The sequence below is a fragment of the Protopterus annectens genome, chromosome 7.part1 (assembly GCF_019279795.1).
Source record: "Protopterus annectens isolate FY-2018-M chromosome 7.part1, PAN1.0, whole genome shotgun sequence".
Classification (NCBI taxonomy): Eukaryota; Metazoa; Chordata; order Ceratodontiformes; family Protopteridae; genus Protopterus; species Protopterus annectens.
The window spans coordinates 271,450,066-271,462,565 of record NC_056740.1 but is presented as its reverse complement, the minus strand read 5'-3'; positions in this window follow the sequence as shown (position 1 = coordinate 271,462,565).

The following is a 12,500-nucleotide window of genomic DNA, read 5'->3' as shown; positions in this document are numbered from 1 at the left end:
GAATACACCTGCAGGCAGAATGAGTGGAGTAGGGGAGGGACATTGCTTTTGAGCACAGCGGTGGGGCATTGAGGAGTCCAGTTACATGGTCTGGCTCCTAGTTGACCATCATGAGGCCCAACTCATGCAGGGCCAGGTCTCATGGGGAGCGTACAGGGCGGAGGCATGGGACCAGTTGGCTCATGATCTTACTAGTGCTACTGGGATTCCACGCACTGGTGAGCAGGTCCGTCACCACCATGCAGACCTGAAGCGATGTAAGCAAGACCAGTTGACCCAATGGATCCAGGAGGCCCGGGATATGCCCAATGCCCCACTACTGAGTAAGTTACATTTTACTTATGTATGTAAGGAATTCAACTAGCTGATACCATGGAGATGTGTATCCCAATATTACTTGTTTTGTATTACAGCTGCAGGTGTCCGCTCTATGAATCGACAGGCACATGACTTCAGGCTGGTGCGTCTGCGCCACCATGCAGGTTAGTAACCCCACCTAGTACTTGTAAATAAATATTATAGTGTAGCATGTAGCAGAACACTGCAGTGTATTGCTTAAAAGTAATAGAATGTGCAAGCAACAAGTAAAAGTCTGCAGGTATGGCTGCAACAAGTTCATCAGTATGCAAGTGAAACTGGAAATATAAGTGATAGAAATAAATAGTGCTGTAATACAGATGTCCCACCATTAATTAAATGTAGTATAACCTGCAGTAGTCTCAAGAGTACAGCTTCAGAATCTGAGGTAATCACATGTGAGATATATCCCCTGTTGAAATGCTGAATTATGACAGACGTGAGGCTGCTGGAAAGTGTTGGAATCACCACAGGTCTAATATGTGAACAAAGCCTAGAAGTACCAACCTGAACTGTGAAATTGCAGGATGTGTGAGAGTGACAGAAAGGGTCATGTATCAATGAATAAAGTAGTAATAACTCCTGAATATATAAGCTTCAGTGTGGTTCTACAGAACTAAATGCATGTGGGAATTAAAACTTAACATCCCAAACTGATTTCAGTGTGACTGACTCTTGAATGTTCAGGCCAAAATCTGTATATGGTGATCACAGTCAGCAATTTGCAGATAGAATGAATGATTGTCTGACATACTAAACATCCATAGTTGTCCCCTGCCCTGTCATCAAAGTGTAGCAGGATGATGTATCTGATCAAACTCAAAATAACTAGGATAGTGATGTATCTGTAACAGGTCTAGCATGACAGTCAAGTAAAAATCATTTTGAAACTATCACCCACAAGTTAATTGTGTTTCTATTACAAATGTATATCAATGTATAATTTATGAATGTGTCATCATTTTCTTTCTCCACCCCACCCTATAATTGCAAATTAAAAAACTCACTAAATATTGGTATGTGAACATTTCATTAACCATGGACATTTGTCCTGTTTCAAAAATATATGAATGTCTGTTGTTGCATGTGCCCTGGTCATACCTGCAAATCTGCAAACCTGATGGCCTGTTGCCATTAATCAACCCTGCATGTTGTTTGATTGTGTATTTCTGTTCAAATAATGCATGTGATATTGATATGCCCGTTGTTCAATGGTGTTAATATCTGGGTGTTTGTTTAATGGGAATACCAATGCATGCTGTTACAACTAATTTGAATGGAATAATATGCCACTAACCCAAACTAACATAACATACTTACAAACCTAGAACGCTTGGGAAGGCAGGTCCCAGCGGACCCACCTCTACCACCTCAGCTGGCGAGTGCACCTGGCACTAGTGCCCAGGCCGGACCCTCCTCCGGTGGCCCTGTGCCACCTTCGGGTGGAAGCGCTGCAGGGGATGGGGCCCGTCCCCCCCTCTGCAAGCGTGGATGGAAAAGCACGTCCACTCACCCTCCAAGGTGTCCGGTCTGTGGTGCGAAGGGAGATCCAAGACTCTGTTCTTGGGCCCCTACGCCAGCTTGAGGCCCGGGTGGCACAGCTTACGGGCATGCCTGTTGTCCCGCCTGCACAGCCCCCAGCACAGCCCCGTCCTGGGCTGTGAAGGAATAGTGGCAACTGCCTATGGGTGGGGATATCAGTTCCACTGTTGCCATCTGTGGGCTCATGTGCCCTGGATATCCCAACCTCCGTCCCCCTCAATTGTGTAACCCCCCACATGTGTCATACACCGCCCCTGTATGCGTCTTGTTTGTCTTGTCTGTTAACCTACACAACCTACCTCCCCAGCTATACCGACTACCTCACCTGACATACCACTCTCACCTGATAAAAAGAAAAAAAAAGGGCACTCTGTACCCACAAAAAAATTACACCCCATACATAGCTGTCCATGTTGCACACATGTCCGCTGGACATTGAAACTGTTAATTACAATTGGCTGTACAACAGGTATTAATGTTGTCCTGACACCTCTCTCAGGGGTGGAAGGTTCCAAATGTCACACCAAATTGCATACAAATGCACAGCTGTTGCTGAGAAAGACATGGGCAGCTATGGGTCTCACCTACATCCTTCCTGCAAATTCCAAGCTTGTTTCCCTACTGTCTTACCCTCTTTGTGACCCCTTTTTCACCACTTTCCTGTCACCCCTTTTTCTTTTCTTTCAAAGAAAATAGCGGGTGCTTGTGTTGTGAGCTCACCGCCAGTGCGCATGCGTGAGCTCTGCACAAACAAGCGCAGACCTGGTTTTAAGTGCTTAAAAGTGCCTTTGGCACTTTTGATTGACAGGTCCTGTACTCATTTTGAAAGAAAAATGAATACCCACTGTCAGTCTCGAATCCAGGACCTTGGAAACAGTAGTCTGTATGATCTACCACTAAGCCATGATTCTCATACAAGAGCATAGTGCTAAAATATATATAACATGTAATAGTAGGAATCAATATAAAGGCAATATAGGATGTGTACTACACAAAGCATGTCAAGTAGATTTTTAATGCCTGAATTACTGGATTCCCATACTAGTTTAGTGTTCACAGAAACAGCCCTGCTAATTGTCAGCTTGTACATAATAATGTAAGGTAATGTACATATATGAAGGTATGTATATGTACACATATATATATATATATATACGAAATAAAATTCCTTTAACGCAAAATTTATTAGTACAGCGTTTTCGCCGTGTACACTGACACAGCTTCCTCAGAATACAAAACCTAATTAATCTAAATCAATTAAATACATATCCAGAAGGAAATGATGTCATGACAATGAAGGTTATAGTTAAAGGTGCATAAAAATGTAAAATGTATAAACATTTTATTACTATCAAAACACATTAATAAAAAATCAATCAATTCAATATCTAAAATATTAAGTTAAAACATGTTGTAAAATATTTATATTTAACATAAAAAACACATGTAATATGATGTAAACCATGTTGGCAATGGCCAAAAAATGTGAGAGAATGCAATTAATACTAAGTAGTTCTAAGTAGTACAGCTAGAACTTGTGGATCTTTTTAATAATTGGGAACAGAAATTACAACTGTGAATGACACAAATAAGCGTTCTAACTAGTTTAACAAGTTAGTAGTGGTCCCAACAAGTGAGAAGGCAGAAGACGTAGTATACTCATCTTAGATAACTTCTCAGTTTTAAAACTGAAGAGATGCTGCAATTCTCATTTAGGGCCGGGAAATTAAATGCGTCAGTTCTCAGCTGCCATTCAAGTTCACAGAGTTCTAAAAGTAATGGAATAGGGCCCCCCCTAATGTTACCCTGTATTTGGTCTATTGCCATAAAAGAAAAGCTGTGCCCTGGATGGTTAATAATGTGCACAGCAAGTGCATTGTTTTCATTCTTGGTCCTGATCGCGTAAAGATGTTCATACATGCGATCACGGAGTCTACGATCGGTTTTACCGTCATGACATCATTTCCTTCTGGATATGTATTTAATTGATTTAGATTAATTAGGTTTTGTATTCTGAGGAAGCTGTGTCAGTGTACACGGCGAAAACGCTGTACTAATAAATTTTGCGTTAAAGGAATTTTATTTTGTTTTGGGTTCCTGTTAATAACTATTTCAATTACATCTGCTGGAGCAAGGAGTCCGTAACCACTTGGTTTGATATTCATTGTTTTTTTCTATTTTTACGTCTTTTATCTGTTTGTCCGACATGGCTACGGATGGTCCTGTTAGCCCCAGCACACCAAACTTGTTCCTTACTACTGGAACGGAAAATCTACAACAGGATTTTTTCATTAAGGTCACTACTACCCTTTCTGCCCTGGCTACGAAGGTTGACCTCTTGAACGCTAAACTGGAAGCTTTCGAGAGGCATGGTGCTAATCATACAACAGCTGTCACTGTTGACGAGGAACCAGGAACTTCTTACTCGGCTTCCGCTATTCTTTTGGATTCTCCAATACCAGCGGGTCAACAAGGTAAAGACCGTACTCAAGAATCTATTCCAGCTGGCTTGGTTCCTAATATTTCTTTAAACTATTTGTCTCGAGGAAATACACAAGAGCGTTTACCAGTTTCAACTTCTCGCTCTGGCAGTATAGAAGCAGCCGGTTTAAAAAGAACAACGCCTGCAGCTATCCAGCCTTCTCGGGCTACTTCCACGATGACTAATGATCCCTCTCACAATAATGTAAGTACTGTCTCTAATTTTAGTGAGTGGATGAGGAACACTGATGTTTTCTTATTCCCTGAACAGAATTCAGTCTCTAATAATGTACCGAATACTGAAGTATCAAATACTACACTACTTGATAAACTTAAACAATTTGACAGTAACGTCTTGAAGTTAAAGAAACTGCAACTAGAGACTGCTTACTTTAGGCAATGCATTAACGAGGGCCTAATTCCTAAAGGACTTTGAAATATGTTTTCTCCATCGGGCCTCCTTAATAACGCATTATTTTACGCGGACCTGAAGGATCTTTTCCAGACTCAAGGAATTCAACTGCTTGAACTTATTATAAAACACTATGACATCCAGATTAATAAACTGTTACTGGAAACTGAAACGCTGGACAGTGAACTGAAAGCTGACTTAGAGTTTCCTAAGTTTAAAATAGATTATGATAGAACTCTTAATAGTATTGATGTCTTGTTAAATAAATTGAAATCTAACAAAAGTAAAAAATTACTAAGGGACAGGGAAGCTTACAAAAACCGTTTGGCATACCCCAAACTTCAATTTTTTGAAAACAATAGATTGTTATTGGGGGAGGGGGTGAGCCAATTGGATACCTTTACAGAGGCACTATCTGAGGTTCCCAATTCCAATGACGAACAACCTGGCCCTAGGCGCAGTAATAGGATTAGAGGCCTTAATGTTAATAATAATAACAACAACTCTGCCTCTAGGCCCAACACGAGGCAGAATAATCAAGGCAACAATTCTTTTTTAGACCAGCGTCAATACCAACAACGGAACAACAAGAGGAGGAACTGGAATTAATAGATTTAAGTCCTCTTGACCCCATATTGGTAGGAGTCCCTGAAACCCATGAAGAAGCTCTTATAAAACCTGGCCCCAAAATAGTTCATAATCAGAAGGGGGACTTTACTATTTATAATTTTACGGACATTCAGCTCTCAAATGACCTCATTGAGCTTCTGGCCTATGGGAATTCATTTGTCCCAAGTAAATTTGGTGATATTACGAAAGAAATAATTAATCTCAAGTGTTTCGTAAGAAAGTTAAACTTGAAATTGTTTTTTAACAATGATACTATTTCACCAGATTCTTCTTTTTTCAAACTTCCAAGTGTATTTAACCCTCCCCTCCATCCCTCCCTAGCTCTCTTTGAACACGTGTCTGAAGTAAATCTGAGACACTTGTTCAATGACAATTCTGGGAGAGGAGTCCATTGGGCATTTAATACTTCTAAAGAACAAATTGTTTCATTTACTAATTTATGTCATGAACCAGTACGCTTAATGAAACCGGATAAAGGAGGGGGGTTAGTGATATTTGAAAATGAAATGTACAATGAAAAAATGACCTTAGTTCTAGACTCACCAGCATATTCAGAAGCTTCTATCAGTGAAATTAACACTGCACATAACAGGATTAGAGGTTACTTTCGTGATTTGTATCTTGGGAATAAAATTAACTTGGATACTTATAACTATATTGATATTACACTACCAAAGTTACCAGTTATGTTTGGTATTCCCAAGATACATAAAGATTTATCAAATCCACCAATGAGGGCCTTAATTGATGGTAGGTCCTCCATGACATACCCCAGTGCTAAAGTTGTTGACAAACTTTTGTCTAAGTACGTGCAGCTCTTGCCAGGTGTTTGCAAAGACTCTTGGTCTTTTTTAGAAAGCATCAATGGCCTACCCTTCAACGGTGAGGATAACTTCCTCACCGTTGATGTGGTGGACTTATATACTTCAATTCCTCACCAGGAAGCACTTGAGTGGACTGCACTGTTACTACAAGAACTTGGTGCACCTAGACTGGAAATTGAACTAATTACAGAACTGATGGACATAGTTTTGTCTTCTAACTATTTCACTTTTAACAAAAAATATTTTCTTCAAAAACAGGGGGTCGCCATGGGGTCCCCTTGTGGATCTTCTGTGGCTAACTTTGTCATGGGTTACTGGGAAAAGCATATGCTTTTTGCATCTCCAACTTTAATGTCTTCAGTACAATTTTACACTAGATATTTGGATGATGCATTTCTGCTATTTAGGGGTAATCTTGCAGAAGTTGATGCCTTCATTACTTCAATTAACGCCACTACGGCTTTCTTGAAATTTACGTATAAATTTTCCAGTACTGAAATTGATTACCTTGACATTAAATTGTCAAAAAATACTTTAACCCAGACGTATATTTCTAACATCTATAGAAAGCCAACGTACTGCAATTCTTTTTTGCATTTTTCAAGCCACCACCCTCTTAAACAGAAAAAAGCCATTGTCAAAGGGCAGTTGGTGAGGGCGGCTAAGATGTGCAGCACGTTGGAAGACTTTGAGAAAGAATGCGATTTTCTCTTTGAGTTATTTAGTAATAGGGGTTACCCAATTAATCTCATCTATGAACTTACTTCGGAAGTATATACAAAGAGAACTAATGGGTTCTTTAAAGCCATTCTAAGTAAAGATAACTTAGTAATGTCTCATGTTCAATCATCAAGTTCTTTGAATGATGTCACCAGTATAGATCATATACAGGTTAATTCACCACCTCAACTTACTCAATTTGATCCATCTTTAAGCTATATTATGACTTACAGTTTTCATTCGAAAGCCATAATGTCTATCATACGTAAGAATTGGGATTTTATTACAAGTAAAACCTCACTTATTGATAAATTTGGGGTGACCCCTAGTTTTGTGTTCAAAAGGAATAATAACTTGAAGGAGTTATCACAGAGGAATTCTCCAAAATTTTTTCAAACAGGAAAATAGGTATGTTCCCTTGTGGCCTCTGTAATAGATGCCACAAAGTTAGATCAGGACAAACCTTTTTAATAAGGAATAAAAAATACACGATTAGAGTCCCCCTTAATTGTGAAAGTAAATCAATTGTCTATGTGGCATTTTGTGACTGTTGCCCATCCTTCTACATCGGTAAAACCGATCGTAGACTCCGTGATCGCATGTATGAACATCTTTACGCGATCAGGACGGAGAATGAAAACAATGCACTTGCTGTGCACATTATTAACCATCCAGGGCACAGCTTTTCTTTTATGGCAATAGACCAAATACAGGGTAACATTAGGGGGGGCCCTATTCCATTACTTTTAGAACTCTGTGAACTTGAATGGCAGCTGAGAACTGACGCATTTAATTTCCCGGCCCTAAATGAGAATTGCAGCATCTCTTCAGTTTTAAAACTGAGAAGTTATCTAAGATGAGTATACTACGTCTTCTGCCTTCTCACTTGTTGGGACCACTACTAACTTGTTAAACTAGCTAGAACGCTTATTTGTGTCATTTACAGTTGTAATTTCTGTTCCCAATTATTAAAAAGTTCCACAAGTTCTAGCTGTACTACTTAGAACTACTTAGTATTAATTGCATTCTCTCACATTTTTTGGCCATTGCCAACATGGTTTACATCATATTACATGTGTTTTTTATGTTAAATATAAATATTTTACAACATGTTTTAACTTAATATTTTAGATATTGAATTGATTGATTTTTTATTAATGTGTTTTGATAGTAATAAAATGTTTATACATTTTACATTTTTATGCACCTTTAACTATAATCTTCATTGTCATGACATCATTTCCTTCTGGATATGTATTTAATTGATTTAGATTAATTAGGTTTTGTATTCTGAGGAAGCTGTGTCAGTGTACACGGCGAAAACGCTGTACTAATAAATTTTGCGTTAAAGGAATTTTATTTCGTTTTGGGTTCCTGTTAATAACTATTTCAATTACATCTGCTGGAGCAAGGAGTCCGTAACCACTTGGTTTGATATTCATTGTTTTTTTCTATTTTTACGTCTTTTATATATATATATATATATATATATATCTATATATATATATATATATATATATATATATATATATATATATATATATATATATATATATATTAATACATATGAAATATAGTGGTAGGTGTCAGTATTCATACACACTCACTACAGGAAACAGTGAAGATAAATGCAGCAACCAGAATCTGCAACACAGCCTGACTCCTGTGAGACCTACTAACCCCTTTAACTGCTTAAAGATGCCTCCAGCACTTTGATTGATAGGCCCTGTACTCAATTTGAAGGCAAAATATAAGCATACTAGTTGGCCCTACCACAAGACCATTGTAACACTAGTCTGTATGACCTACCAGTAAGCCATGACTCTCATACAGGAATATAGTGCTAAAATAAGTAGAACATGTAATAGTAGGAATGAAGATAAAGGCAATATAGGATGTGTACTACCCAAAGCATGTCAGGCAGACTTTTACTGTCCCAATTTCTGGATTCCCATACTAGTTTAGTGTTAACAGAAACAGCCCTGCTAATTGTTAGCTTGTACCCAATAATGTCAGCTAATGTACATATATGAAAGTATGTATATGTAAACATATATATATATATATATATATATATATATATATATATATATATATATATATATATATATATATATATATATATACATACCAATACATATGAAATATAGTAGTAGGTGTCAGTATGCATACACACTCACTACAGGGAACAGGTGAGAGAAATGCAGCAACCTGAATTTACAACACAGCATGAAGCACGAGAGACATACTAACCTTCACACTCACAGAAAACTGTCGACAGCATACCAGCATGGTCCACGCCCTTACAATCTGAAAGGGCAACGCCTATCTCACATAGCCTTTTATAGCACTGTCCTGAAATCACAGTGAGACATGCAATCAGTACACAACTGGCTGCATGCAATTAGCAAATGCTGCCTTACAATTGGTGCAGAGGCCATCACATGGACCTATGCAGATACCTACAAAAGCATGCAGTACTCACACTCCACACATGCAATACATTCATTGCACAAACCCGACAGAGAAAGAGAGAGACAGAGATAGAAAAAAAAGAAATAAAGACAGCCAGCAACAAAACCAGCAGCAGCAGCAGCAAACAACAAGTAGCACCACTGACACAGCAACAGCTGACACAAACACAGGTAATCCAAAGTAGCAGGTTAATACTGTGTTTACTGTGAAACCTCCAAATGTATTATAGCTCACTATCTATAGGTATGTCCATGAGATAGGATGTGTGTACATAGTCCTGATATATATACATATGTAATATTGCTGTACGTCGTCCATACTTAAAACTTCCATAGCTTAGAACACAAGGCCAGTTATGCATATGATGCAGTAGTTCCCAGGGCCAGTAGAGGTTCCTCCTCATTGGTGTGGGACCACTGTGTATGTATGGCACTGTTCAGGTACATATCCTGTAGTATGGCCAGGGTTTAATATCAATCTGTAATGTGGTGCTATGTCCTCTAGGGGTGAACGTATCACACATCCAGGGATACCATTTTGTAACAGTGATGCTGTGTGTTCTGCAATGTTGAGGGTGGCCCTCACCTGGACATGTGAGATGATAGGGAGGTTACAGTCATCTGTGATAACTAATTCCACTTGTGTAGGAGAATGGGGGGGGATACCTGCACCTAAACTGTCTGCAACAATGTTGCCAATATCTGTGCATTTGGTGAATGTGAAGCATCTTACCACTGCTGACCACAGATGCCTTGCCTTCATGTGAATCTGCCCTGTGCTGCAGTAGCCTCCTGCTATTGTTATACAATGTGCCTGTATCTGTAGTCCACTGGACAGGATAAATAAGTGGTGTGCATACGGTCTGGGTTAGATATGTGTGTGCACACTACATGCACTATGTGGGATGTCTGTGGTAAGCTTTTGCAAAGGGGCCAGCAGTGTGTGTTGTGGCTTCCACTGGCCCAGTGGGCTGCATGGATAGCATCACAGTCCTAACTAGTGAATAACTGTGTAATTACATGCATACATAGCAAGGTAGTGTACTGTACTTGTGGTGTTGTTGGGATATGTATATCCAGGCTGAGTAATGTGTGTCCACATCACAGGGTTGGATGGCAAAACACATACAGTATGTAGGGATGAACACCCAGAGTGTTTCAGACGTGTTACCTGTGCAGAAATATTTGGCCATTACCTGTGCATCCCCCCCCAACACACACACACATGCAACATATGGCAGAAGTACTATAGCAGTACACATAGGTTCATAGGTTCATACTAGGCTATTTGCCCTAGGGCATTGATAAGCCTAGTAGAATGTGTTTGTCTTTTGCCACCCAATTAAAATTTATGCTGCTATGGCCTTTTCCGAGGTTAGTATACTGTGCCTCTGTCTAACAGTGACATAGAAGTGATACCCGGGGTACAACTATGATCTCCATCCACTCATCCAGATTCCTATGGAAGAGAGTCAATGAGGGACTCTGCCTAACCTGTGCTGTGAGTTCATTACAGAGTGAAGGTAGCCTCTGGGTTAGGAATATGTCCCTCCAGCATGTCCTATTTATGTCAGTGCTAAGGTTCAGGTCTCCTGAGCGTGTGGCTGTATGGGAGTTTGATTTCCTGAGGTGCAGCATGTCCATTACTTCTGGGTTGGACATGGCTGTATATGGCAGGCACAGATTGCCTCTGAACAGGCAGTATGCCACTGAGTCCAGCTGGATTTTCTTTAACTGGGCAGCATATGGCATCTGTTTGAGCCCTTTGATCCTCTTCATGAGGTACTGTTGGGGGTTTTCCAGTTGCTGTAGGTGTCTGGTTAGGTACATCCCAAAAGGGGCATTGTACTCAATTATAGGCCTGATGATGGATGAGTAAAGAGGCACAATGACCTCCCCTGCCGTACATGTGAATCCCTTCATGATTAGCTGGGATATATAACATGTCTTTCAATCCACTTTGGCCATGTGGTTGACAAATGATAGATTGCTATCAAGTTTGTTCCCCAGGTCCCCAATTACGTCTTCTGTACTCAATGGCTTAACGCCTATGTGGTACTTTGCCACCAATGTGGAGGTGTGGGAATCTTCGATGAATATTGATACTCCCCCTCCTTTTGTTGTTTGGTCCAAGTGTTGGGGCCGACAAGAATGGTAACAGGTATAACTTGGTAGTGCTTGTGTGCTCCTGGGAAACCTGAAACAGTTTTCTGTTACTGTACAGATATCGATGTCCATAATGCTACGTAGAGTTTTGAGTGCGTGTATCCTGAGGTCTAGACTTCTGGTGTTGAGTAGCATTACTCTTAGTTCCTCATCCTTTGTGATACGTATGGATGTGGGTTTGCCTTATGAGCCTTGCCTAATTAGGCACTATGGGTATAGCAAGAGCCTCTGCCAAAATCCAAAAGCCCAGGGGTGACAGGTGCAAGCTGTCCCTAGCAAAGCATCGTGGCTTGTACAGCATATCACCCCAAAATGACAGGCATTTGCTCACCTGTGAATGACACCAGTACTTCAGTCAATTGTTGAAAGTGATCATCTTGCCTTGATATTGTGGCATCATTCTTGGTGAGGGTAAGATGCTACTCAAGGTCAGGGTCATACTGTCTTGGGCTACATGCTCAGAGAGCTCCTTTATGTCTCATGTCATGTAGTCCAGGGAGGTATGTGTCAGGTCATTCACACCAGCATGGACAATGTGTGAGTCATACTTGCCTTGGAGTTACTTGAGTGTTTGTGTTATGTGGCGGGTCGTAGTGCCCGACAGGCTGCACACTGTGACCCTCTCCTCTTTAAGCCTGGTGAACGTGATGTCAGTGTGCCTGATGATAGAGGCACCTATTACAAGTGTATGAGGTGTGTTGTTTACTGTTAAGGGATGTGAGTGTTCAGCACATTGGCTTTGTGAGATATGTGTTGCACGTGTTTGTTTTTGTGGTAGTGGTTTCTTGGGTGTCTGCTTTGGAGGTCTCTGCTGCTTAGGCAGATCTTTATTCTGAGCCTCCGAGTATGTTTTTGTGTGATTATGTGTTTGCTTTGCTGTCGTGGTAGGTCTAT